The following is a 26307-nucleotide window of genomic DNA, read 5'->3' on the forward strand; positions in this document are numbered from 1 at the left end:
TTCAAACTTTGTGGAAAGCAGTATGGAGGTTACTCAAAAAACTAAAAATAGAAATACCATTTGACCCAGGAATTTCATTCCTAGGCATTTACCCTAAGACTGCAGGAGCCCAGTTTTAAAAAGCCATATGCACTTCTATGTTTAGCGCAGCACTATTTACAATAGCCAAGAGATGGAAGCAACCTAAGTGTCCATCAGTAGATGAATGGATAAAGAAGATGTGGTACATATACACAATGGAATACTACAAGGCCGTAAGAAGAAAACAAATCCTACCATTTACAACAACATGGATGGAGCTGGAGGGTATTTTGCTCAGTGAATTAAACCAGATAGAGAAAGGCAAGTATCAGATGATTTCACTCATTTGTGGAGCATAAAACAAAGCAAAAAACTTAAGGAACAAAACAGCAGCAGACTCACAGAGGCCAAGAATTTACTAACAGTTACCAAAGGGAAGGGAACGGGGGAGGATTGGGGGAGGGAGGGATAAGGGGAAAAAGGGGCATTATGTTTAGCACACATAATGTAGGGGGGTACATGGGGAAGGCAGTAAAACACAGAGAAGACAATTCTATAGCATCTTATTATGCTGATGGACAGTGACTGTAGTGGGGTGTGTGGTGGGGCCTTGATAGTGGGGAGAATCTAGTGGCCACAATGTTGTTCATGCAAGTGTATATTAATGATACCAATAAATAAATAAATAAATGATTTAAAAATACCTTTAGTTTCTATCACCATTTCCAGTTTGGTCCTTCAAAACCTGTTTGTCCTAATAACGACTGCTACATCTCTAGATTGGCACTATAATTTGAAGGCATCTGATTTTCCCAAGCTTCTGCATGAATGGGACTGGCAATGTGAAACTATTTATTCTAGTGGGAAAGCAGCACAATTTACAGCAAGTCTGATATCTTTTCTCTTGGTATTTACTACTCATGCCAACATGGGCACTTGATGGAAAATAGCTATGGACTCTAATCATCATTAATTTCCAGCCACAGACTTGCAAATATTTGTGACTAGAGGCCAGGTGTGGGTGTTACATCTCTCTAAGGAAAGGATCAAACTGTTGTACTTTAGAAATTGAGAAAAAAACTCACAATGGATTCAAATTGACAATAATTACAGGTATAAAGTAATCTCAAATCAGACTCCAGGGAACTGGTTGACTCAAGAGCAGTTTTGGGCAAATGCCTTCCTAGAATGGTCCATTTCTGCCAGGCCAAACTTTACCTGAGGGCAGAATCTTTGTCAGATTCCCTGTGGCTTCTCATATAGGACCAAGCAGGCTGAATGAGTGAAAACTCTGTGGTTGTGAAAAATGAAAGTGTCCCATACTTAGTGACAATTGCGTTTAGTTAGGGTTAGATTTAGTTGCGTATAACAGGAAATTGTAAATAATCAGTAGTTTATTTATGTGGAAGTCTGGGTATAGGAAATACAGGTCTGGTAGGATAGTGCCATGGTCACCAGAAACTCTGGCCCCTTCTGTCATGCTACTTTGGCCTTCCTTGTTACCGATGCCATCATGGCCCTGGATTGCAGCTGGAGCCATCACATACATATGCTTTTAAGGAGGCTTTCTAGAAGTCTCACACATTGCTACTTTTGTATTTATGGCCAAATGTTAGTCACATGGCTAAATCTAGCTGCAAAGGAGGATAGGAAATATATATTTTTCTATCAAGTGTTCAACTGAGATCTACATTTCAGATACTAAGGAATAAAGGGAGACTGAATACTCAGCATCAATTAGGAAGTATCTCAGATGATCTGAAAAAGAAAATCTTCTGGGCAACTCCCTGTTCATTGGACACGATGCATGTGCCAAGCCATTCTGACTTCCTGTTCTGACTCCTGCTGCACCTTATGGGCATCACAACTGTCTGGTTCTGTGCCTGCTTGGATGGATTATAGTGGTGGAGTATCACACACACATGAAAAAGTGTTGCACATACACAATATTTGAGAGTAAGTTGCAGACATCATGGTCATTTAATCCTAAATACTTCAGTGAGTATTCCTATGATTAGACATATTATCCTACATAACCACAGTACAGTTGCTGTGTTCAGTATATCTATCAATGATACAATAATTTAAGTTAATCTACCTTCTACATTCCAGTGCTGTCAATTTACTCAAAACTTTCCTTTACAGCCAAATTACTCACATTTGGATTTCTTTTTGCCAAGGCCATCTAGGTTTTCAATCTTTCCTCAGTCCCTTTGTTCTTAATTTCTTTCCCAATGTTTAAAAAACATGTTTTTAAAAACAGGAAAAAATGTTTAAAAAAGATAATTGTATTACTTTATAAGGCAAACAGTTTTGTATTAACTAAAACCAGAGAAAGTATGTTTTGATAAGAATTGAATTCTGTACATACTTTCTTTGTATGGTGGTATTCAAGTATTTATAAATCTTTAATCCCTTAAGAGAGTGAACATTTTGTCTAACCCAAAATTTATTTTTTATTTTTTTATTATTTTTATTTTGGTATCATTAATCTACAATTACATGAGGAACATTATGTTTACTAGACTCCCCCCTTCACCAAGTCTCCCCCACATACCCCATTAGTCACTGTCCATCAGTGTAGTAAGATGCTGTAAAATCACTACTTCTCTGTGTTGCACAGCCCTCCCTTTGCCCCCCTCCTCCACACTATACATGCTAATAGTAATGCCCCCTTTCTTTTCCCCCCCTTATCCCCTTATCCCTCCCTTGCCACCCATCCTCCCCAGTCCCTTTCCCTTTGGTAACTGTTAGTCGATTCTTGGGTTCTGTGATTATGTTTCAAAATATCTTTATACCAAGCAACCCTTTCTTTTCACAGATCAATGATTCTTAAATCTGTATCATAGAATCTCCTGGGAAGCCTATGAAAAAGATTTAAGTAACAGATTTTTGTGTGCCTAAGTGTGTGCCAGACACTGTTTTGTGAAAAAGGAAACCATGGAAAGCTTTGGGAAGAGAAATAACATGATCTTATATTTGGATGTGGGCTGTGAGATTAAAAAGCAGACTTGAGAGTAACTCCACGATTTTGGCCTGAGAAACCTTTCTCCATATTTTAGGAATTAGGATGGAGAAATACCAGGTAAATGTGGTGCACTGATTGTCTAACAGCCAAATTTATAGTGATATGTTTAAATACATAAAAATATTTTCTACTAAATTAGACCCCAACAACAAAACAAACAGCTCAATTAGAAAATGAACCAAAGGTCTTAATGTACCTTGCAACAAAGTACAGATGGCAAATAAGCATATGAAAAGATGCTCCATATCATACATCATCAGGGAGATGCAAATTAAAACAACAATGAGACACCACTGTGCATCTATTTAAACGGCCAAAATCTGGAAGACTGCCAACACCAAATACTGAGGAGAATGTAGTATAATAGCAACTCTCATTCATTGGGAATACAAAATGGTACTGCAACTTCCGAAGGCAGTTTGGCAGTTTCTTACAAAAACATTTTTTCTGCATGATCCAGTAATTGTGTTCATTGATATTTGCCCAGAGGAGTTGAAAAGTTATGTCTGTATGAAAACTTGAGCACCGATATTTATAGCAGCTTTATTTATAATTGCCAAAACTGGGAAGCAACCAAGATGTCCTTCAGCAGGTTGAGTGAATAAATTAGCTATGGTAGACCTAGACAATGGAATACTATTCAGAACTAAAAGGAAATGAGCTGTCAAGCCAAGAAAAGACATGGAAGAAACTTAAATGTATACTACTAAGTGAAAGAAGCCAATTTGAAAAGGCTACATACTGTATGATTCCAACTTTATGACATTCTGTAAAAGGCAAAACTATGGAGACAGTAAAAAGTCAGTGGTTACCAGGGTATTTTTAGGGCAAAGAAAATACTCTGTGTGATACCATAATAATGGATACATTTGTTCAAACCCATTGTATGTACACCAAGAGAGAATCCTAATGCAAACTATGTGCTCTAAATGATTGTGATGTTAATTAACACTCAGGTGGGGAGTGTTTGTAATGGGAGAGGCTATGCTTATGTGAGGGCAGGATGCCTTCCTCACAATTTTGCTGTGAACCTAAAGGTTCTCTAAAAAATAAAGTCTTAAACAAACAAACAGAACTCCTCAAATCTGTAAATCTGAGGAGATGATACCTGAGACTCTGTTTTTTTTTTTTTTGGAAAGAGGGAAGTTTAAATATAATTTTTCCTAAGCTTCCATATAGCATTGGAATCTTCGCCACCTGTTTCTTCATTTCAAGTCTCTGTTTCACACTTTCATTGATGTAGAGCTCAGTATTGGTAAGGTGCTAACTAGATTTTGAATAGGCTGAAGTTAGGAAATTCTGCATTGAGGTGACATCTCATTGTGGTTTTCATTAGCACGTCCCTGATAGTTAATGATGTTGAGCATCTTCTCATGTGTCCGTTGGATACTTGTATGTCTTCATTGGAAAAATGTCTTTTCTGGTCCTTTGCCCATTTTTTGATTCAGTTGTTTATTTTTTTGTGGTTGACTTGTATTTGTTTTTTATGTATTTTTGGATATTGTACCTTATCAGATACACCATTTCCATATATCTTCTCCCATTCAATAGGTTACCCTTTTGTTTTGTTGATGGTTTCCTTTGCTCTACACAAGCTTTTAAGTTTTGATGTAGTCCCACTGGTTTATTTTTGTTTTTGTTTCTCTTGCATAGGGAGGCATATCCAGAAAAAAATTGTTAATGCTGATGTTCAAGAGTTGACTGCCTGTGTTTTCTTCTAGAAATTTTATGGTTTCACATCTTATATTTAGGTCTTTAATCCATTTCAAGTTTATTTTTGTGTATGGTGTAACACAGTGATCCAGTGTCATTCTTTTGCAGGTGGCTTTTTAGTTTTCCTAAAACCATTTATTTATGAGACCATATATGGCATATTTACTGTAGAGTCTTGCCTCCTTTTTCATGTATTAGTTGACCATATAAAGCATGGGTCTATTTCTGGGCTTTCTCTTTGCTCTACTGAGCTATGTGTCTGTTTTTGGGCCAGTGCCATACTATTTTGATCACTATAGCTTTGTAGTATTGTTTGAAATTGAGTAGTATGATACCTGAAGCTTTGTTCTTCTTTCTTAAGAGTGCTTTGGCTATTCAGGGTCTTTTGTAGTTACATAAAAATGTTAGGATTATTTGCCCTCATTCTGTGAAAAATGCTATTGGTATTTTGATTGGGATTGCATTGAATCTGTAGGTTACTTTGGGTAGTGTTGCCATTTTAACAATTTTAATCCCTCTTTCCATGACCATAGACTATCTTTCAATTTATTTGTTATCTTTAATTTCTTTTATCAGTGTCTTATAATTGCAAAGTAAAAATCTTTCACTTCCTTGGTTGGATTTATCCTCAGGTATTTTATTCTTTTTGGTGCAATTATAAATGAGATTTAAAAAATTCTCTGCTAGTTTATTATTTGTATATAGAAACATAACATATTTCTGTGTATTGATTTTGTATCCTGTGACTTTACTGAATTCACTTATTAGTTCAAATAGTTTTTTTGTGGAGTCTTTAAGGCTTTCTATATAAAGTATCATGTCATCTGTAAATAATGACAGTTTTACTTCTTTTATACCAGTTTGGCTGCCTTTTATTTCTTTTTCTTCTCTAATTGCTGTGGCTAGGACCTCCAGTACTATGTTGAGTAAAAGTGGTGAGTGAGCATCGTAATCTTGTTCCTGACCTTAGAGGAAAAGCTTTCAGTTTTTCACCATTGGGTATGATGTTAGCTATGGGTTTGTCATATGTGACCTCTGTTGTGTTGAGATGTGTTACCTCTATACCCACTTTGTTGAGAGGTTTTGTCATGAATGAATGTTGAATTTTGCTAAATGATTTTCAGCATCTATTGAGATATTAATAAGGTTTTTATCCTTCCTTTTGTTAATGTAGTATATGACATTGATTGACTTACGAATATTGCACCATCCTTGCATCCCTGAAATAAATCCCACTTGGTCATGGTGAATGATCCTCCTAGTATTTTTTAATTTGATTTGTTAACGTTTTGTTGAGGATTGGGGATATTCTTTATGAATAGTGGTCTGTAATTTTCTTTTTTTGTAGTATCTTTGTCTGGTATTGGTATTAGAGTGATGCTTCTTCACTGAATGAATTTGGATCTCTGAGATGAATCCCACTTGGTCGTGGTGTATGATCCTCTTGATATATTTTTGAATTTGGTTTGCTAATATTTTGTAGAGTATTTTTGCACCTATATTCTTCAGGGATATTGGTCTGTAATTTTCTTTTTTGGTGGGGTCTTTGCCTGGTTTTGGTATTAGGGTGATATTGGCTTCATAGAATGAGTTTGGGAGTATTCCCTCCTCTTCTATTTTTTGGAATACTTTAAGGAGAATGGGTGTTATGTCTTCTCTGTATGTCATAAAATTCTGAAGTAAATCCATCTGGCCTGGTCGTTTTGCTTTTGGGTAGTTTTTTGATTACTGCTTCAATTTCGTTGCTGGTAATTGGTCTGTTTAGATTTTCTGTTTCTTCCTTGGTCAGTCTTGGAAGGTTGTATTTTTCTAGGAAGTTGTCCATTTCTCCTAGGTTTTGCAGCTTCTTAGCATATAGGTTTATACTATTCTCTAATAATCCTTTGTATTTCTGTGGGGTCCGTTGTGATTTTTCCTTTCTCATTTCTGATTCTGTTGATGTGTGTTGATTCTCTTTTTCTCTTAATAAGTCTGGCTAGAGGCTTATCTATTTTGTTTATTTTCTCAAAGAACCAGCTCTTGGTTTCATTGATTTTTTTCTATTGTTTTATTCTTCTCTATTTTATTTGTTCCTACTCTGATCTTTATTATGTCCCTCCTTATGCTGACTTTAGGTCTCATTTGTTGTTCTTTTTCCAGTTTCGATAAGTGTGATGTTAGACTATTCATTTGGGATTGTTCTTCCTTCTTTAAATAGTTCTGGATTGCTATATACTTTCCTCTTAAAACTGCTTTCGCTGCATCCCACAGAAGTTGCGACTTTGTGTTGTTGTTGTCATTTGTTTCCATATATTGCTGGATCTCCATTTTAATTTGGTTGTTGATCCATTGATTATTTAGGAGCATGTTGTTAAGCCTCCATGTGTTTGTGAGCCTTTTTGCTTCTTTGTACAATTTATTTCTAGTTTTATACCTTTGTGGTCTGAGAAGTTGGTTGGTAGAATTTCAATCTTCTTGAATTTACTGAGGCTTTTTTTGTGGCCTAGTATGTGGTCTATTCTGGAGAATGTTCCATGTGCACTGAAGAAGAATGTGTATCCTGTTGCTTTTGGGTGTAGAGTTCTACAGGTGTCTATTAGGTCCATGTGTTCTAGTGTGTTGTTCAGTGCCTCTGTGTCCTTACTTATTTTCTGTCTAGTGGATCTGTCCTTTGGAGTAAGTGGTGTGTTGAGGTCTCCTAAAATGAATGCATTGCATTCTATTTCCTCCTTTAATTCTATTAGTATTTGTTTCACATATGTTGATGCTCCTGTATTGGGGGCATATATATGTTTATAATGGTTATATCCTCTTGTTGGACTGACCCCTTTATCATTATGTAATGTCCTTCTTTATCTCTTGTTACTTTCTTTGTTTTGAAGTCTATTTTGTCTGACGCTAGTACTGTAACACCTGCATTTTTCTCCCTGTTGGTTGCATGAAATGTCTTTTTACATCCCTTGACTTTTAGTCTGTGCATGTCTTTGGGTTTGAGGTGAGTCTTGTAAGCAGCATATAGATGGGTCTTGCTTTTTTATCCATTCTATTACTCTGTGTTTTTTGATTGGTGCATTCAGTCCATTACATTTAGGGTGATTATTGAAAGATATGCACTTATTGCCATTGCAGGCTTTAGATTAGTGCTTACCAAAGGTTCAAGGTTAGCTTCTTTACTATCTTTCTGTCTATCTTAAGTTGCTTATTGAGCTATAATAAGCACAGTCTGATGATTCTTTATTTCTCTCCCTTCTTATTCCTCCTCCTCCATTCTCTATATGTTGAGTGTTTTATTTTGTGCTCTTTTGTGTTTCCTTTGACTGCTTTTGTGGATAGTTGATTTTATTTTGCCTTTAGGTAGTATTTGATTGGTCTGCTTTCTTTCCTGTGATTTTATTTTCTCTGGTGACATCTATTTAGCCTTAGGAGTGCTTCCATCTAGAGAAGTCCCTCTAGAATACCCTGTATTTGTGGTTTGTGGGAGGCAAATTCCGTCAACTTTTGCTTGTCTGGAAATTGTTTAATCCCTCCTTCATATTTAAATGATAATCATGCTGGATACAGTATTCTTGTTTCAAGACCCTTCTGTCTCATTGCATTAAATATATCATGCCGTTCTCTTCTGGCCTGTAAGGTTTCTGTTAAGAAGTCAGATGATAGCCTGATGGGTTTTCCTTTGTAGGTGACCTTTTTTCTCTCTCTGGCTGCCTTTAATACTCTGTCCCTGTCTTTGATCTTTGCCATTTTAATTTTTATATGTGTTGATGTTGTCCTCCTTGGGTCCCTTGTGTTGGGAGATCTGTGGGCTTCCATGTTCTGAGAGACTATTTCCTCCCCCAGTTTGGGGAAGTTTTCAGCAATTATTTCTTCAAATACACTTTTTACCCTTTTTCTCTCTCTTCTTCTTCTGGTACCCCTATAATGCAGATATTGTTCCATTTGGATTGGTCACACAGTTCTCTTAATATTCTTTCATTGCTGGAGAGCCTTTTATCTCTCTCTGCATCAGCTTCTCTGCATTCCTGTTCTCTGATTCCTATTCCATTAATGGCCTCTTGCACCTCATCTGTTCTGCTTTTAAATCCTTCCAAAGATTGTTTTATTTGTGTGTTCTCCCTCCCAACTTTATCCGTTAGCTCTTGCATTTTTCTCTTCAACTCCATCAGCATGGCTTTGGCCTTTATTTTGAATTCTTTTTCAGGAAGATTGATTAACTCTATCTTCCCATGTTCCCTCTCAGGGGATGTCTGGTATATCCTTGTCTGTATCAAATTCTTCTGTCTTTTCAATGCGATAGAGGTAGTTGTAGGCAGTTGGCGCATGTGTCAGCTGGGAGAACAAAGTCCCTTCTTGCTTGCCTGTTGCCTTCCCTTCCTGTGAGAACGGCGACCCCTAACCACTTGAGCTGAGCAGCAGCTCACTGATGGGGCCTCTTAGTCTGGCCCAGGTGGCTGCGGAGGTGGCTCTGCATGGCTGCTGTGGGCATGGCTGGTCTCAGGCTGCTGCTCCACTGTGTCAGGTCCATACCAGAGGGGGAATGGGTGGGAGGTTTTTATCACTGTGAAGGGCCTCAGAGCTGTGCTGCTGCCCAGGGGGTTATGGCTCCCAGAGTTCCCCAGGATTCCCAGCTGCTGGGCTAAGTGTGTCGGTATGCTTCCATCCAGCTGTGAGGCTCCTGTCCCTTTAAGACTTGCAAAAAGTACTCGCTTTTCTTTTGTCCCAGGGGTGCCAGCTGCGGGGACCCGCTCGCAGGTTTTATTTTTTCTGTTTCCCTAGTATCCAGCACACCGCACACTGTATGTCTGTGCTCTCGGTGTGGATGACTAGGGCTGGGTATTTAGCAGTCCTGGGCTCCCACTCCCTCCCCGCTCTGACTCCTGTCCTCCCACCAGGGAACTGGGGTGGGGGACATGCTCAGGTCCCACCAGGCCATGGCTTGTATCTTACTCCCTTTGTGAGGTGCTGGGTTCTCACAGGTGTAGTTGTAGTCTGGCTGTTGTGCTGTATCTTCTGGTCTCTCTTTTAGGAATAGTTGTATTTCTTGTATTTTCAAAAATATATATGGTTTGGGAGGATATTTATGCTGCCCTACTTATGCCACCATCTTGGCTCCTAGAGAGCCATTGAATGAATTTGGAAGCATTCTTTCCACTTCAATTTTTTAGAATAGTGTAAGGAAGATAGTTATTAACTCATCTTTAAATGTTGGTAGAATTCTCCTATAAATTCATCTGTTTATGGACTTTTGTTTGTTGGAAGTTCTTTGATTACTGATTTAATTGTTACTGGTAATTGGTCTGTTCAGATACCCTGTTTCTTTCCAGTCTGTCTAGAAAAATTGCATGTTTCTAGGAATTTATCCATTTCTTCTAAATTGTCCAATATGTTGCTGTATAATTTTATCATAGTAATCTTTTGTAATCCTTTGTATATCTGTGCTGTCAGTTGTAACTTCTCCTCTTTCATTTCTGATTTCATTGATTTGAATCCTCTTTTTTCTTTTTCTTTTCTTTTTAAATTTTTTATTATGGTATTATTGATATACACTCTTATCAAGGTTTCACATGAAAAACAATGTGGTTACTACATTTACCCATATTATCAAACCCCCACCCTTACCCCAATGCAGGCATTGTCCATCAGTGTAGTAAGAAGCCACAGTGAATCCTTTTTTTTTCTTGATGAGTTTAGCTAAGGTTTGTCAATTTTGTTTGTCTTTTCAAAGAACCAGCTGTTGGTTTCATTGCTCATTTGTATTATTTTTTAGTCTCTATTTCATTTACTTCTACTCTGTTCATCATTCTTTCCTTCTTTTTGCTAACTTTGGGCTTTGTTTGTTTTTTTCTAGTTCCTTTATGTATAGGGTTAGATTGAGATTTTTATTATTTCTTGAGGTAGGCCTATTTTTGCTATAAACTTCCTTTTTAGAACTGCATGCCAAAGATTTGGAATCATTATGTTTCTATTTTCGTTATTTTCTAATTATTTTCTAACTTCTTCATTGACCCATTGGTTGTTTACTGGAATGCTGTTTGGCATCCACATGTTTATATTTTTCCTACTTTTTCCTATAAATGATTTCTGGTTTCATGCTGTTGTGGTCAGAAAAGATGCATGGTATGATTTCAGTATTCTTAAATTTACTGAGGCTTCTTTTGTGGCCTAAAGTCATATATGTTGGTGAATGTTCTGTGTGCACTTGAAAAGAGTGTGCATTTTGCTGTTTTAGGATATAATGTTCTGTACATGTCTATAAAGTCCATCTGGTCTAATGTGTCATCCAAATCCAATCCACTGTTTTCTTATTGATTTTCTGCCTAGGTATTCTATCCATTGATGTAAGTGGGGTGTTAAAGAAGGTACCCTACTGTAATTGTATTGCCACTTTCTCCCTTTATGTCTGTTAATATTTGCTTTATGTATTTAGGAGCTTCTCTGCTTGGTGCATAGATATTTGCAGTTGTTATGTCTTGCTGGATTGAGCCCTTAATCTTTATGAAATGTCTTTCCTCGTCTCTTGCTACAATCTTTGTTTTAGAGCCTATTTGTCTGATACAAGTACTGCTATTACAGCTTTTTTTTTCACCCCTACTTGCATGGACTATCTTTCTCTATCGCTTCAGTTTCAGTCTATGTGTGTCTTTATGTCTGAAGTGAGTCTCTTATAGGCTGTTTATGTTCTGTTCCCCATAGATAGGGTCCAGATACTTCTTTCAGTATTCTATCCTCACACAGGATGTCCAAATGCTCTTCCTTCTGTTAAGGAGCTAGGAAGTTTCCAGAACCACTGAACTGTGGGTTGTCCTTAGGTCAGTGACAACTTAGGTGAATGAATATCTTTTGATGCCAACTCTTGAGTCCATTTGATCATTTTTGCCACTTCTATTCTGCTTCTTGTCATTTGAGACAGAAGGTGTTCCTTCTTCCTTCCAGAAAGACTACTCTTTTTTCTGTCCTATTTTTGTTCTGTCTTGCCTTCCTCTTTGCCTTCTGTCCTACCACCCCACAACTCCTCTAGTCTATTAAACAAGAAATCTGGCTCTGCAAGCCTAGATCTCAGAATCTTCCTCTCAGATTGAATTTTGTTTCTGTTTTGTTAGAGGCTGGATGAGGAAAACCAGTTTGAGTAAGAGTGAATGAACCAGGAAAGTAAAATGCATAGAAAGCACCATACTAATATTTTGAACTTACACATACAATATTTTGAGATAATAAAGTTGAAGTAAATGTCTGTCTCTTCTTAAAAAGGACCAGGTGGTCTGAGACAAGAAAGCATTTCAGGGAGTTGGTTTGGTCTCCTGGTGATATGTCCTTTGCTTGTAAGTGATAGAAAGCAAACTTGAACTACCCTTGGTTAATAAGAAAATTTATTGGAGAGACACAATGATGTCTGCTAAAATAAAATAGAAGAAACCATCTAGTTATATGAAAGGCAGGGATTCAGCTGGGCCTTGGGAACAGGCTCTGCCGTGCTCCCAGGGCTCTTTTCCCTATGTCTATAAACTGGCTTTCTCTAAATGGTGGAAACATGACCACTCATTAATGCCTAGATGTACCTTTGTAATTGGAAGAAGTAAATATCCCCTTTCCATCTAAGAAAGAGAAAAATAAGACAATTTGAGTAGAATATTTAATGGCCGAAAACTTACTTTAGACCTTAAAAGGACAAATTTCAGAGCCTCTACTGGAACATTGTAAGTAAAAGAGGCAACTATTAAGAGGTATATTTTGACAATGAGTTTATTTTTCAGCCCTAGCAGATGGCTGACAAAATTCAAGTGCAAGTTAGAGATGAAAGAAAGGAACTATAATATTAAATATTTCACTGTAGGATTGCTGAATTTTCAAAGTCTGTGTTTGGTAAAAAAAACTATCTTTCACTTCATGGGTTGAGACTGTACTTCTTTCTAAGAGTTGATATTCATGCTTTGAAAGTGTGTGTGTGTGTTTCTACTGTTACCTGCTATTGGAATTAGGAAGATTGATAAGTTCTGTTATACATGTGTAGAGAACTTTAGAATCCATTAATTGTTATTTCAGATGGAATAACTCAGCAAAATATGGACATAGTTTCCCAAAAGGCATATGAAGCATCACAGAGGACAGGCCTGAAGAGAAGGGAGTGTGGTTAGTGATAAGGGACATCCATGAGAGGCTACTCTATACATTTTTTATATTCTTTGTTGCTTTTCCTTAAATGGTGTATACAACAGATAACAGCCAACAAATATATCGTTATGGAAAGTTACAGCACTTCAAGAATTATCTATCTAGAGAAGAAACAAGACAGTGTGGAACAAGCATGGGTACAGTATACAGGGAAGATTCCTATATACTTCTTGGTCTCACAGAGAGTCACAGGCCGTATTTTATCAGATATATGGATTGATTGCCTAGGGTACATTTCTGCATCTGAGAAACTGCTCATGTTCTTCCTTTGCCAGTGTCTACATTTCTTCCTTTTGTGTGAGTCAGAGGCACATTTGCAGTGTTCAACTAAACAAGACATGTAGCACATATAATTTAACAGAATACATGTTTGGACAAAAAGAAGTAATCTATAACATTTTCAGGTTATTCATACTTTTGGATGATTGCCTTTGTATGGTTCATGGTCTGGACATCTCCACATGAAGTTATAATATCTATTTTGGTAGATATTATATTAATTATTTAGTTTAATTTTCTCCCTTTTTATGTTGTAACTTCATTTTGTTTCCCTAATCATTCTGTAAAAGAAAAAAAAACTTCCTGTAAGGATTGTTAAACCTCTTGTAATGGTACTTTGTGAAATTAAGCAATGAGCAGTACAGGAAATGCATCCTAAAACAGAGTAACCCTCTTCTTGGTACCACTACACAGAGAGCATGTGCTATTGAGGTGACCATGTTCTGGCAGATGGGATGACCAGCAGTGATGTAAAGTTTTCTTTTTTAAAAAAATTAATCAATTAATTTATTTTTATTAACGTATCATTGATATACAATCATATGAAGGTTTCACATAGGCAACATTGTGGTTATTACATTCACCCATATTATCAAGTCCCTCCCCCCTTCATTGCAGTCACTATCCATCAGTGTAGTAAGATGCTATAGGGTCACTACTTGTCTTCTCTGTGCTATACTGCCTTCCCATGAACCCCCTACATTAAGTGTGCTAATCATAATGCCCCTTAATCCACTTTTCCCTCCCTCCCCACCCACCCTCTCTACTCCCATCCCTTTGGTAACTGCTAGTCCCTTCTTGGAGTCTGTGAATCTGCTGCTGTTTTGTCATTTCAGTTTTGCTTTGTTCTTATACTCCACAAATGAGGGAAATCATCTGGTACTTGTCTTACTCTGCCTGGCTTATTTCACTGAGCATAATACTGTCTAGCTCCATCCATGTTGTTGCAAATATTAGGATTTGTTTTCTTCTTATGGCTGAATAATATTCCATTGCGTGTATGTACCACATCTCTTTTATCTATTCATCTACTTATGGACACTTAGGTTACTTTCAAATCTTGGCTATTATAAATAGTGCTGTGATAAATGTAGGGGTGATGTGAAGTTTTCTTATGGAGGAGCTGGGAATATTGGGGTGAATCACTTTTATCATGAATGATATTGAATTTTGTCAAATTTTGTCATATAATTTTTATCCTTCATTCTGTTATTATGGTGTATTGCATTTATTGATTTTCATGTATTGAATTATCCTTGCTTTCTAAGGATAAATCTGACTTGGTCATAGTGTATGATACTTTTCATGTGCTTTCAAATTTATTTTACTAGCATTTTGTTGAGGATTTTTGCATCTGTGTTCATCAGGATACTGGTCTGCATTTTCTTTTCTGGTAGAATCCTTATCTGGCTTTGGTAATGCTGGCCTTGTAAAGTCAGTTTGGAAGTATTCCTTTCTCTTAAGTTTGTTTGGAAGAGTTTAAGAAGAATTGGAACTAATTCTTTAAACATTTTGTAGTTTTTACCAGTGAAGCTGGTGGGCCTTTCTTTATTGGGAGATTTCTTTCTATTACTGTCTATTTCTATTACTGCTCTCAATTACTGTTTTGCTTATTATTCCTCCATTCAGATTTTTTATTTCTTCATGATTCTGTCTTGGTAGACATTTATTTATAGCAATTTTTCCATTTCTTCTAGGTTATCCAATTTGTTGGATTATATTTGTTCATACTAGTCTCTTATGATCCTTTGTATTTCTGTGGTACCAGTCACTGTCATTTATAATTTTTTTGAGTCTTCTTTCTTTTTTTCTTGGTTAGTTGGATTAGAAGTTTCTCAATTGCATTTATTTTTTTTTAAAATCAACTTAAAAGTTTTATTGATTTTTTCTATTGTCTAGTTCTAGTCTGTGTTTCTGCTCTAATCATTACTATTTTATGCCTTTTACAAGTTTGCACTTAGTAACTTCTTATTTTTCTAGTTCCTTGAAGTATACAGTTGGATTATTTATTATTTATTTGAGATCTTTCTTGTTTCTTAATGTAGGCATTTAGTCTACAGGGTTCCTATTAAACTGCTTTGTCTGTATCCCATAAATTTTGGTGTGCTGTGTTTCTATTTTTGTTTGTATCAGATGCTTTTTGATTTTCCTTTTGATTTCTTCTTTGACCCGTTGCCTGTTCAGGTATGTGTAGTTTAATTTGTACATATTTGTGAATTTTCCAATTTTCCTTCAGTTATTGATTTCTAATTTTATATCACTGTGAAAAGAAAAGATACTTGGGATGATTTCAATCTTAATTTTTATAAGACTTGGTTTGTGGCCAACATATGTTGTGTCCTGGAGGATATTTCATTTGTATCTGAGAAAAATGTGCATTCAGGTGCTGTTGGAGGGAATGTTCTGTATGTTTATTAGGTTCATTTGGTCTACAGTGTTATTCAAGTCCATTATTTCCTTACTTACTGTCTGTCTGGATGATACATCCAAAGTTGAAATACTCTATTATTGTATTGTTGTCTATTCCTTCCCTCGATTGTGTTAATATTTGCTTTAAATATTTAGGTACTCCATTGTTGTGTGCATAAATATTTGCAGTTGTTACATCCTCTTTATGAAATGATCCCTTTATAACTATCTAGTGACCTTCTTTGTCATTTGGTATTGACTATGACTAGAAATCTATTCTCTCTGATGTAAGTATAGCCACTCCTGTTCTCTTTCATTATCATATGCATGAAATATCTTTTCCTAGCCCTTGACTTTCAGCCTATGTGTGTATACACTTAAACCAGAATCAGTTTATTTTGAGAGGGGAAAATGGCAGAGTAGGAAGATCCTGAGCTCACCTCTTCCTGTAGATACACCAAGGCTGCAAATACATATAGAGCAAGTCTCTCTGAGAATTACCTGAAGGCTAGCAAAGCAGATCGTTAACAGCTAGAGATATAAAGAAAAAAATCACATAGAGAAGGGTAAGATGGTCAGAGACACTGCAGGAACCAAATCCCCAGCACTGTGACCCACAAATAGAAGGGATATCATAGATGTTGGAGGTCCTCCCTGAGAAGTGAGGGGTTCAAGTCCCATATTAGGTATCTCCTGCCTTGAGGATCTGCATAGAGAAGATGAACCCCTATAATTTTCTGTGTTTGAAGATCATTGGGGCTTAACTCCATGAATTTTGAAAATCCCAGGACTTTAACTCTGGGACAGCTAGGGGATTATAGGAAACCAAGACTATACCTTTAAAGGGCCCACATAGAATCTCATTAGCTCTGAGACTCAGCAGAGGCATCAGTTTGAAAAGTGCCTGGACCACACATGAAGATCTATTGACTGATTTTAGGGCAAGAATAAATAAAAGCACCAAGAGAAATACAACTAACTTATAATATATCCCCCATAAGACTACCAGCTGATTTTTGAGCAGAAACTTTGCAGGCCAGAAGGGAGTGGCATCATATATTCAAAGTGCTAAAAGGAAAAAACCTAAACCAAGAATGTTCTAACCAGCAAGGTTATCATTCAGAATTGAAGGAGAGATAAAGAGTTTTCCACACAAGCCAAAGGTTAAAGCAATTCCTCAGCACTAATCCAGCCTTACAAGAAATATTAAAGGGACTTCTTTTAGTGGAAAATAGATGGCTGTAATGAGAAGCAAAATTATGGAAGAAAAAATTCATTGGTAAGAGCAAGCATATAGTAAAATTAGTAGATTAATCACTCATAAAACCAGTGTGAAAGTTAAAAGACAAATGTAGCAAAATCAACTATATCTAAAAAATTTAGTTAAGGGATACACAAAATTAAAAAACATAAAACATGACATCAAATGCATAAAACATGATGTGGGTATTAAAAGTGTAGTGTTTTTAGGATGTGTTCTAACTTAAGAGACCATCACTTGAAAAGAGACTGCTGTATATATAGGGTGTTGTGTATGAACCCATATGATAACCAAAAACCTATAATAGATACACAAGAAATGAAGAGAAAAGAATCTATGCATAATACCAAAGAAAGCAATCAAATCGCAAGGAAGAGAGCAAGAGCAGAAGAAAGGAACTAAGAACCACAGAAACAACTAGAAAACAATGAACAAAATGGCAATAAGAACATACCTACCAATAATTACTTTAAATGTAAATGGACTAAATGCTCCAATCAACAGATATAGTAGGGTGATAGAATGGATAAATAAACAAGACCCATCTATACAAGTTGCCTGCAAGAAACTCACTTCAGACCTAAGACACACTCAGCCTGAAAGTGAAGGATTGGAAAAAGATATTCCATGCAAATGGGGTGGAAAAAAGCTGGTGTTGTTGGATTCCCCTGAGGAAGGCGCCACCCCAAATCACTCACCAAAGACGTTTCTTGATGCAACAAGCAAGAGGAATTTATTCAGAAGCCAACTAGCTGGGGTCCACGTCAGCCCGTCGCAGCGGGTCTCAACGAGGACCCAGAGCGCACAAAGCCAGAAGGTTTTATAGCATTTTCAAAAGGGGTAAAATTTTCCATAATTACAATACAGGGTTTTTTCTATAGGCTCATAAATCTTTTGCTGGCGCCACATCCTGGGGTCTGGTTAGATGAGATCACCTTCGGAATGTCTAGGGTGGTTCTAGCAAGATAAGCTAGGCATGTATGATTAACTGATTTACGGTTGGCTAACTAAAGGTCACTACAATTGACACAGGCTAACTAACTTGTTTTTCAAGATTCTAATGATTTTCCTTCTTCTGGGTTAGGGGGTGGTATTTAGGCCTTAAGATGGCTGTACTTATGCTAACTTTTGATTCTTCAGATCCTACATTTCCCCACTTCTCTTTTTGGGGCATTCCAATCATGGAATGTTTGTATCTTCTTGTGAGGTGAGTGAGTGGTATTGTTGCTTCAACATTAGTACATGAACAGCACTCACTCTTTTTCTAACAAAAGTTATCAACCGGTTTAATATGCAGGGTCTCAAAGTTAGGAGCAACACAAGGATGAGTAGGGGCCTAGTCAGAGTGGATATCAGGGTTGTAAACCACGGGGACCTAGTGAACTAAGATTCAAACAGTCCTTGGCCTGCTTCTCGCTCTCTCTTCTTCTGATCTAGCCTTTCTCTAAGTTTTGACATTGAATCTCTTACTATCCCGGAATGATCTGCATAAAAGCAGCATTCTTCTCTTAAAGCTGCACACAGTCCTCCTCCTTTTAGGAACAGCAGATCTAGCCCTCGTCTATTCTGTAAGACTACCTCAGAGAGGGAAGTCAGAGATTCTTCAAGTTTTGTAATGGATTGCTCTATGGTTTTTAGGTCTTCATCAATAGCAGTCCTTAGTCTTTCATAATGCTGGTTCCCTTGAACAATAGCGGCTGCCTCCGTTCCCACTCCAGCTGCGACTCTTATCTCTAACAACACGGCTAAGGTCAGCGAGACCGGCTCTCTCTTATATCTATGCTTAGGTTCAAATTCAGCTACGAATGAGAGATCATCATGATACATCAACCTGGGCACCAGCTGGACCATGATACAGAAATCACGGGAGGAGTTGAAGGCAGAAGTAGAGACACATGGGGTCACTCCAGTGTTACAAGCCCACTATCCCTCGGGAGGAGGGATTAAATACCTGTTTTTACCAGGGAAGGCTATGGGTATGGTCTCATTCTTTCTTCTACAGATAGAGACTCTAGCTGCTGCTAGGGAAGAGGGGTGATGACCGCTCTGGCTGCTTCATGCTGAGAAGGGGGCGCAGTAAAGGGTGCAGCTAGGTCTCCATCACTGGTCAGTTGAGAGGGCTTCAGAAGGCTGGCGCTTCTATTCTGGGTTTCATTTTTATTACTATTTGCAGTTTTGTGGCTTCTAGGCAAGATAAAACAAATTGTGTTATTAGGTTATGTAGCAACATCTGGAGTTGGATTTTTTATTCTGGAAGGAGGCTGCATTATTGAAACGATACTTCTCTCTAAAATCACTCTCATTTTTACTAGAAGTAACTAGGTTAAGAAAATAATTAACAGCTGGCTTGATTATTTGCACAGGTGCAGCAAGAAGAGCAATTGATTACACAGGCTCTTTTAAATATGCTTTGCTGGAACTTTTTGTAAGGAATTTCAGATTGAACTTTTAAAGGCCTCTTGAGGCCAGACAGCCAAGCCAGACTTGCCATCAGGCTTTGCCTGCAGTACCTGTAGATTTGGATGAATTCTTCTCTTCTCGAGGTCTCTGCACCTGCCAGGAAGTGACCTTCTTTACTCACCTGGTAAGGCTGCTGGGAACTCTGTAAGCAAGGTACCAGGCCAGTTCTTCCAAGGGGCTTTGTTGGCTTTATAAAGTCAATCTTAGTTCTTTAAAGTTGTTCACATCTGAGTTTATACACATGTCTCTCAGGTACGACATTCCAGTCAAAGCCCTGGTAGTATAACCAGTGTTCTTAAGTAGTCTTCTCACAAGGAAAGCAGATTCTTATTGAACTCGTGCAAATAAACATACTGCCATGGAATACAAAAACAGTCACTGAAAGTTTTTAAACTCTGGAGGGATCAAGTAGAGAGAAGGATGTTTCAATTCTGCTCATAAAGATAGTCATTTACTAAACTGTTGTCAGTTTCAGAGAACAAGGTTAAAACACTTTACCAGCAACATTTGAAACAAAAAGACACAAAATCATTTTCTTTAGTTTATGTAATCTTATGTAACTAATACCTGTTCTGCTGAAATCTAGTTCTTTACCAGTTTAGGGATAATACTATAAATGACAAAAGACTTACAAATGACAATGGTTAAAGATATGATGAGAGCTTACTGTAAAACAGTTGACATAAGGAAATTCTGATATTTCTGTAATACAAAACATTCAGTAACAAAGTTTAGCATCATTCTCTTTGACAGTGCTTTCTTGGTAAATAAATATATATATATATCAGACAAATAAGCCAAATTAGTCAAATACTTTGTCTAGTGAGAAAAAATTCTTCTGACATGTTCCAGGGGCCCTCTGGAAAATATCAGAGTTAACTAGAGGTAGAAGCACCTTTTTGCATTTAATTTTTTTAGAACTATCATTACACATTTATTGTCTATATACTCAGCACAGTAAACGAGATATCTTAAAAAGTGGGGCAGCAGGGGAGACTGCTGCTGTCAATTTTTAAAGACAACATACAGAAAGTCAAACTAATTCTAGGTTACTAAGCATTCTTGAGAGAATGGTAGCAGATGGTAGATTCTTCTGCTTTCATCTTCAGGAGGGGAAAAAAGCTACAATAAGAATTCATATTTAGCTGAAAGAACTGTCTAAACTCAAGGCAGAGTATAATATTACTAGGCATACAAAAGACCTGTTAGAGATACATACAAAGAATGAATATGGCTATAGTCAAATTCAACTTAAAAGTTTAAGCAGAATCTCAAATTTAAATGTCTCTTTCTTTCACACAGATATTCAGATATGACCAGAAATATGCTTTGAGATGAAAGAGATCAGGCATTTTACTTTTTCATTTAGGGACTGAGAAATGATGACCTTTGGCTTACAATCAATAGCTTACAAACAGTGAAAATAATAAGAACATAACTCAGCATAAGTGTCTAAGACCAGATACAAAAAACAGAGAAAGTGCTTAAGTTTACAGGTCTTCCCTGAAAGCTTCAAGAATGTTTTACTCTTTAATAGTAGATTCCCCCATGTTTTTTTTTTTTTTTTTTTTTAAACATACAGCATATAAATTAAACAAGAAGACCTGGTGGTTCTCAAAAAATCTATTACAACTTTTTTCAAAAGTGGTCACACGTTCGTCTATCTAAGCCTTCACAGTGAAACCTGTTTTTCTGGGAGAAACATAATCTTGTCCAGATTCTACAGTTTAATAAATTTTGGTTTGTTAACTAAGTGCATTTAATCAGCTGAAAAAAGCTTTGTTACTATTCTGCTTAGGAATTCAATTTTTCAGGCCATGCAATCATTTTTAATAACAAAATATTTCAAAGGCAAATAAAGGTTATACAGTTGTTAACAAACTTTAGCTTTTAGTCCCTTTAACATTACGATTTCATGGCAACTCACTGAGACTTTAAGCATGAGAAACTGCTGTGATCTTTCAACATTAAGAGCAGACTAACAGTTAAAGAAAACTGTTTAACTGGAAATGAGATTTTAATTTTGCTGTGCACTTGATATCAAGACTCACTTGCTTTAATTTCACTAGGCATGACTATATCTGTAAGAATATAGTAATTTATTCTTCATTTGCCCCATGGTCCCAAGCACATAAGCCGGTGAGAATTATGCCTGGGCTTGCCTGCGGCTTGACTGGGTTTATCTCACTTTATCTCTAAACATCCTAACCCTCCCCCCAAAGCAACAGGCTGAGCGGATCTTCTACAACAAAAGGCACCACGCTGTTTTCTCTCTTTGTCTCTCTTTAAAAAAATAGCTGTACTTTAGAACAAAGTTACTTTCTTTTATCACAAAACACATTCTTTAGCATGCAGAAGAGTTTTCATTTTTTATACTTTTTCTTATTAAAACATACATCTTTTAGCATAGAGAAATGTTTTTCTTTATTACTTTAAGTGGTTTTAATTAGAACTTAAAACCATTAGAAACTTTAACTTCTAGTGAACACTGAGAAGTAGGACACTGCAAACTGTCAAACTAACATTTTCTAGACCAACAAACTCACGAACACATTCTACAATTTCTGCAACCATGAGCTTCACAGCACAATCTCCCAGCAAACACAGAGCACATCTTCTCAACTTAACAAAACTCTAAGGCTTTAAGTTACTACAAAGATTCTCAGGCTGCAGGTAGGCATACACACTGCAACACAGTTCACCTACCTGCAACAACTATGCTAGCCTACTCACAAGACCCCCACTGAACACTAGACAAAGCCAAGCTTCTAAGCATTCTATTCTTAAAAGATTTAGCAGATAACATGACTCAAATGACTCTAGGTAAACTCAGGCAGCCGACAACTACCAGGACATGCCCGCCTCAGGCAAACTCAAATTAGCATTAATGCTTAACACTTTTTTACCAGGTTTTCTGGAAGTTTTAGAACACTCAATTTTCACAAGCGCTTGTCTTTAAATCAATTTCATTAATACCATCCGGAGGTAGAAAGATATATTCATTTACACACTTAGGGGGTTGTCTGAGTCTGTCCCATTGTCAGTATAACAATTATTAGGCACATGAAAGACACAAAAAACAGAGACACACACAGATTAGACACACAGCGGCTGCTTTTTGTTTTTTCTCAGATTTTCAAACAGAAACCGAAAGGAATCAGAGGGTTGATATTCCTGGCACCTGAAAATCAACCCTATCTCATCAGATTCACCTTGCCGGAAAAACAGACGGGAGGCTACCAGGCGTCCCTGGCCTCCCAACCTCCCCGAGGCGTCCCCCAGGGTTGCAGCCTGCGGTGCTCCTAGTACGTCTACCGACCGCAGTCTCGACCCCTTTACGGGATCGGGACAGCTGCCAGACAGTGGGTACCCCCTTTCAGAATTCTGACCGGTCTCACTGAAAAACAGAAAACAGAACACAGACAAACCAAGGCGCCACTAATCTTACCTCTTCCTCCAAGAGCGACTTCGGGAGTGAAGCGGGGTGAGCGCATGATCCCGGACGAGCCCCCAAATGTTGGATTCCCCTGAGGAAGGCGCCGCCCCAAATCACTCACCAAAGACGTTTCTTGATGCAACAAGCAAGAGGAATTTATTCAGAAGCCAACTAGCTGGGGTCCACGTCAGCCCGTCGCAGCGGGTCTCAACAAGGACCCAGAGCACACAAAGCCAGAAGGTTTTATAGCATTTTCAAAAGGGGTAAAATTTTCCATAATTACAATACAGGGTTTTTTCTATAGGCTCATAAATCTTTTGCTGGCGCCACATCCTGGGGTCTGGTTAGATGAGATCACCTTCGGAATGTTTAGGGTGGTTCTAGCAAGATAAGCTAGGCATGTATGATAAACTGATTTACGGTTGGCTAACTAAAGGTCACTACAATTGACACAGGCTAACTAACTTGTTTTTCAAGATTCTAATGATTTTCCTTCTTCTGGGTTAGGGGGTGGTATTTAGGCCTTAAGATGGCTGTACTTATGCTAACTTTTGATTCTTCAGATCCTACAGTGTGGCAATATTTACATCAGACAAAATAGACTTGAAAACAAAGACTGCAATAAGAGGCAAAAATAAAGAATAAACAAAGTCCAAGACAAAGAATAAACAAAGTCCAAAGTTAGTAGAAGCAAGGAAATAATGATTAGAGCAGAAATAAATGAAATAGAAAAATTTATGTTAAAATTATAATAGATGACTAATCTCCCTAAGGGAAGGTCTTTCAGATCTTTTACAGATAACTGTACAAAAGTTTAAAATTCTTGATTCAAGTGGGGTCATGTACACTATTAATGAGACAGGGACCATGGGTGTAGTCAGAGTAGGGTGAGGGCCTCCGCGGGGGCAGGGGTGGGGTGAGGGAGGCAGGGCGGAATATTTACAGTCAGAGCAATGTAACAATGGGCAAAGAAGTCCCTATTGAAACTCTGTGTTAAGCATTATGCAAAGTCAAGGTCACACTAATTCTCTAGGGAGAGATACCAGACTAAGAATATAGACATCTTTAGTGAGATCAGTTAAAGGTCAAAAGGCCAGGAGCAACTTGGCCTGGAATGATTGAATGATTGAGTGTTCAGCAAGGGTATCTCAGCATCACCCGTGTCTTCATTGTAAAGAGCCCTAGCAGACAGACAATAGCCCAGCCCACCTTGAGGGCAGGGCAGGTGATGCAAGTCCACACCCCTAAGCCTTTTTTTCATGTTCCCCCAAATCCTCAAATGCCTATAAAACCCCTAGACAACGCACCATTGCGGGCTCTCCTGTCCCCTCCTGGCGTGAGCCAGGAGCTCTTTTCTCTCACTTAATTTCTAAATAAAAGCCTCTGCCCTGGCTCTCCTACCTTGGGTGTTTGTGAAGCTCATTCTTTGGCTTCATGAACAAGAACCCTGGCATCAATAATATTTATGTTTCATAGTAAGTTTAAATAGTGGTTAGGAATGGTGGGTGGTGGGGAGAGTAGAAAAGCAAAAGGAAAATCAGATCTGAGATTCTAGTTAGCTTGAAAATAGTTGCTTCTGGGTACAAGTTAGAGTTTTAAAAACTAAACCTGTATCTACTATGTGATTTATCTGAAGATCTAGGATTAAATGGGCAGAAGATACTATCCATCTAATCTTGAGGTCCATTCAGAGCTTCTTTAAGTAAACTCTTGAACTCTCTACTCAGGCTGAGTTCAGTGACCTCAGGAGCCCACGTTGTAGGAAAGCAGGGAGGGTGCTGCACGTATTGAGAGGCCAAAGATGTCACCTCTTTCTCCTCTTATTTATCCCAGCTCATGAAGAGGGAAAAGGTGAATGTACAGAACTTGAGAGACTTTGAGACAAGTGCTAAATAAAACCACTGGGTCATATTAATTAATTAAATTAAAATAGTTTTTAAACTAATATAAAACTAAAATTAAAATTAATTAAAATAACTAAAAGATGGTTATCAAATAACTACTATATTAAATTGCTCTGCTAGGTACCATTTTGATTGTTGTGGATAAAGGATGATGATAATACATCATCTCTTATCCAAAGAATTTGCAACCCAATTTTGTCTAGACAAAGTTAACACACATGAAAATTTAAATGTTACATACGCAGTAATGCAAGAGATATCATAAACCAATGATGTTGGTGATTTTATCATTAAATGGTGGAGGACTGGATGGGTTTCTAGATAGCTGAACCACTTCGGGAAGCTGTTTAAATAAGTGAGCAGCATTTTTGAACACAGCAATGTTCTAAAATAGTAACTGCCGAACAGTAACTCCTAGGAAAGGACACTAGCACCGGAAACAGGAGAAACTGGGGCTACTCCATGCTCTTTCTACAGCTAAGTAAAAAGCCTTAAAACTGCACCATGACTAAAATTACACCACTGCTGAATCTAAGAGGTATTGGCCATTGTAGCCTGGAAGAGCCACTAGTTTGTTGGTATATTCTTTTTAGATTAATTTAAACCACAGGAAAAAGCAGTATTTGACTTCTGGATGATAGTGGATGTTGAGGGACTTCAGTTAGATGAGGTGTGTGTGTGTGTTTTGAAGATGAGAAGCAGGGTGAAGACAAGGTGGAAGCAGCACAGTGTTTCTTGCCATCAAACTGCATGCCTCCAAATTCTGAAAAACATAGTGTAGGTGATGACATAAATAATATTTTTTGTTAGTTTTTAAATATATCACATAATTTGTATGTTAACTGAGGTTTCAGATAATGTCATTTTCTCATATAAACCATTTTTAGTGTATAGCAGCATCTATCAGAAGCAGTGGTGACACTGCACTTTAATTCGAAGCCATTTCAGAAGTCTTAAACCCAGGCACATTATTTCTTCATGTGAAAACATGGGTTGAACCTCTATATGCCCTCCTCCCAGATACCACCCCAGAGCCCACTTCCTAACCTTCAGAGGTATTTCATTCACTGAAGCCTTAAAATTAACATTGTCTACACCCCCAGCTCTATTCAATTTTACCTAATTTGAGGTGCCTAATTTTGACAAACCTTTTTACCTATATTGCTATGAAAATAATGGATTGCTGCAGATATTCCAGGACAACTGGTTGTCTCTCAGATACATCCTGTAGCATAACTTTCACATCATTGCAGCCCTGTGTGGGCAAAATGGCCTCTTCTTCCCTGTGGGAACTAAAACTGCTGCGCTAGTTGACAAAGCCAGCACTGACTTTAGGTCCCCCACTCACTTCTGTGAGCCCCATGCTGTGTCTGTTCTCTTGTAAGTTCATAAGGCACAGCACCTCTCTACATAGTCATAACACCCAGCTCTCCTCTACCTACAGAAAGGCCTTGCTAACCAAGCTCTCCAACATCTTATATTATTGTAACGCTTTAAATCCAATCATCCTCAGACTCGTTCCTGATGACAGAGAGCCCAACTCCATTCCACTTGATTGCCTTGAAACTGTAGAAATGATCTCAAAGCAACAAGAGGATCTCTTAGACATCTCCTTAGACAACCCAGACTTTTATTTTGTGATGTCTCCTGT

The 26307-nt window shown here is 37.6% G+C and overlaps 2 long non-coding RNA genes across 4 annotated transcripts in view; one reads left to right on the forward strand and one right to left on the reverse strand.

Moving 5' to 3' along the window:
- LOC108405134 (uncharacterized) overlaps positions 1-26307 on the forward strand; it is a 198294-nt gene that overhangs the window by 81516 nt on the left and 90471 nt on the right. The window lies entirely within an intron of this gene.
- LOC140848794 (uncharacterized) lies at positions 17563-22867 on the reverse strand. Its single transcript, XR_012129931.1, has 2 exons — positions 22023-22867; positions 17563-19040 (listed from the first exon to the last, which is right to left on the reverse strand). It is a non-coding gene; the product is annotated as an uncharacterized lncRNA (long non-coding RNA).

Source organism: Manis javanica, chromosome 1 (assembly GCF_040802235.1).
Source record: "Manis javanica isolate MJ-LG chromosome 1, MJ_LKY, whole genome shotgun sequence".
NCBI classification, from domain to species: domain Eukaryota; kingdom Metazoa; phylum Chordata; class Mammalia; order Pholidota; family Manidae; genus Manis; species Manis javanica.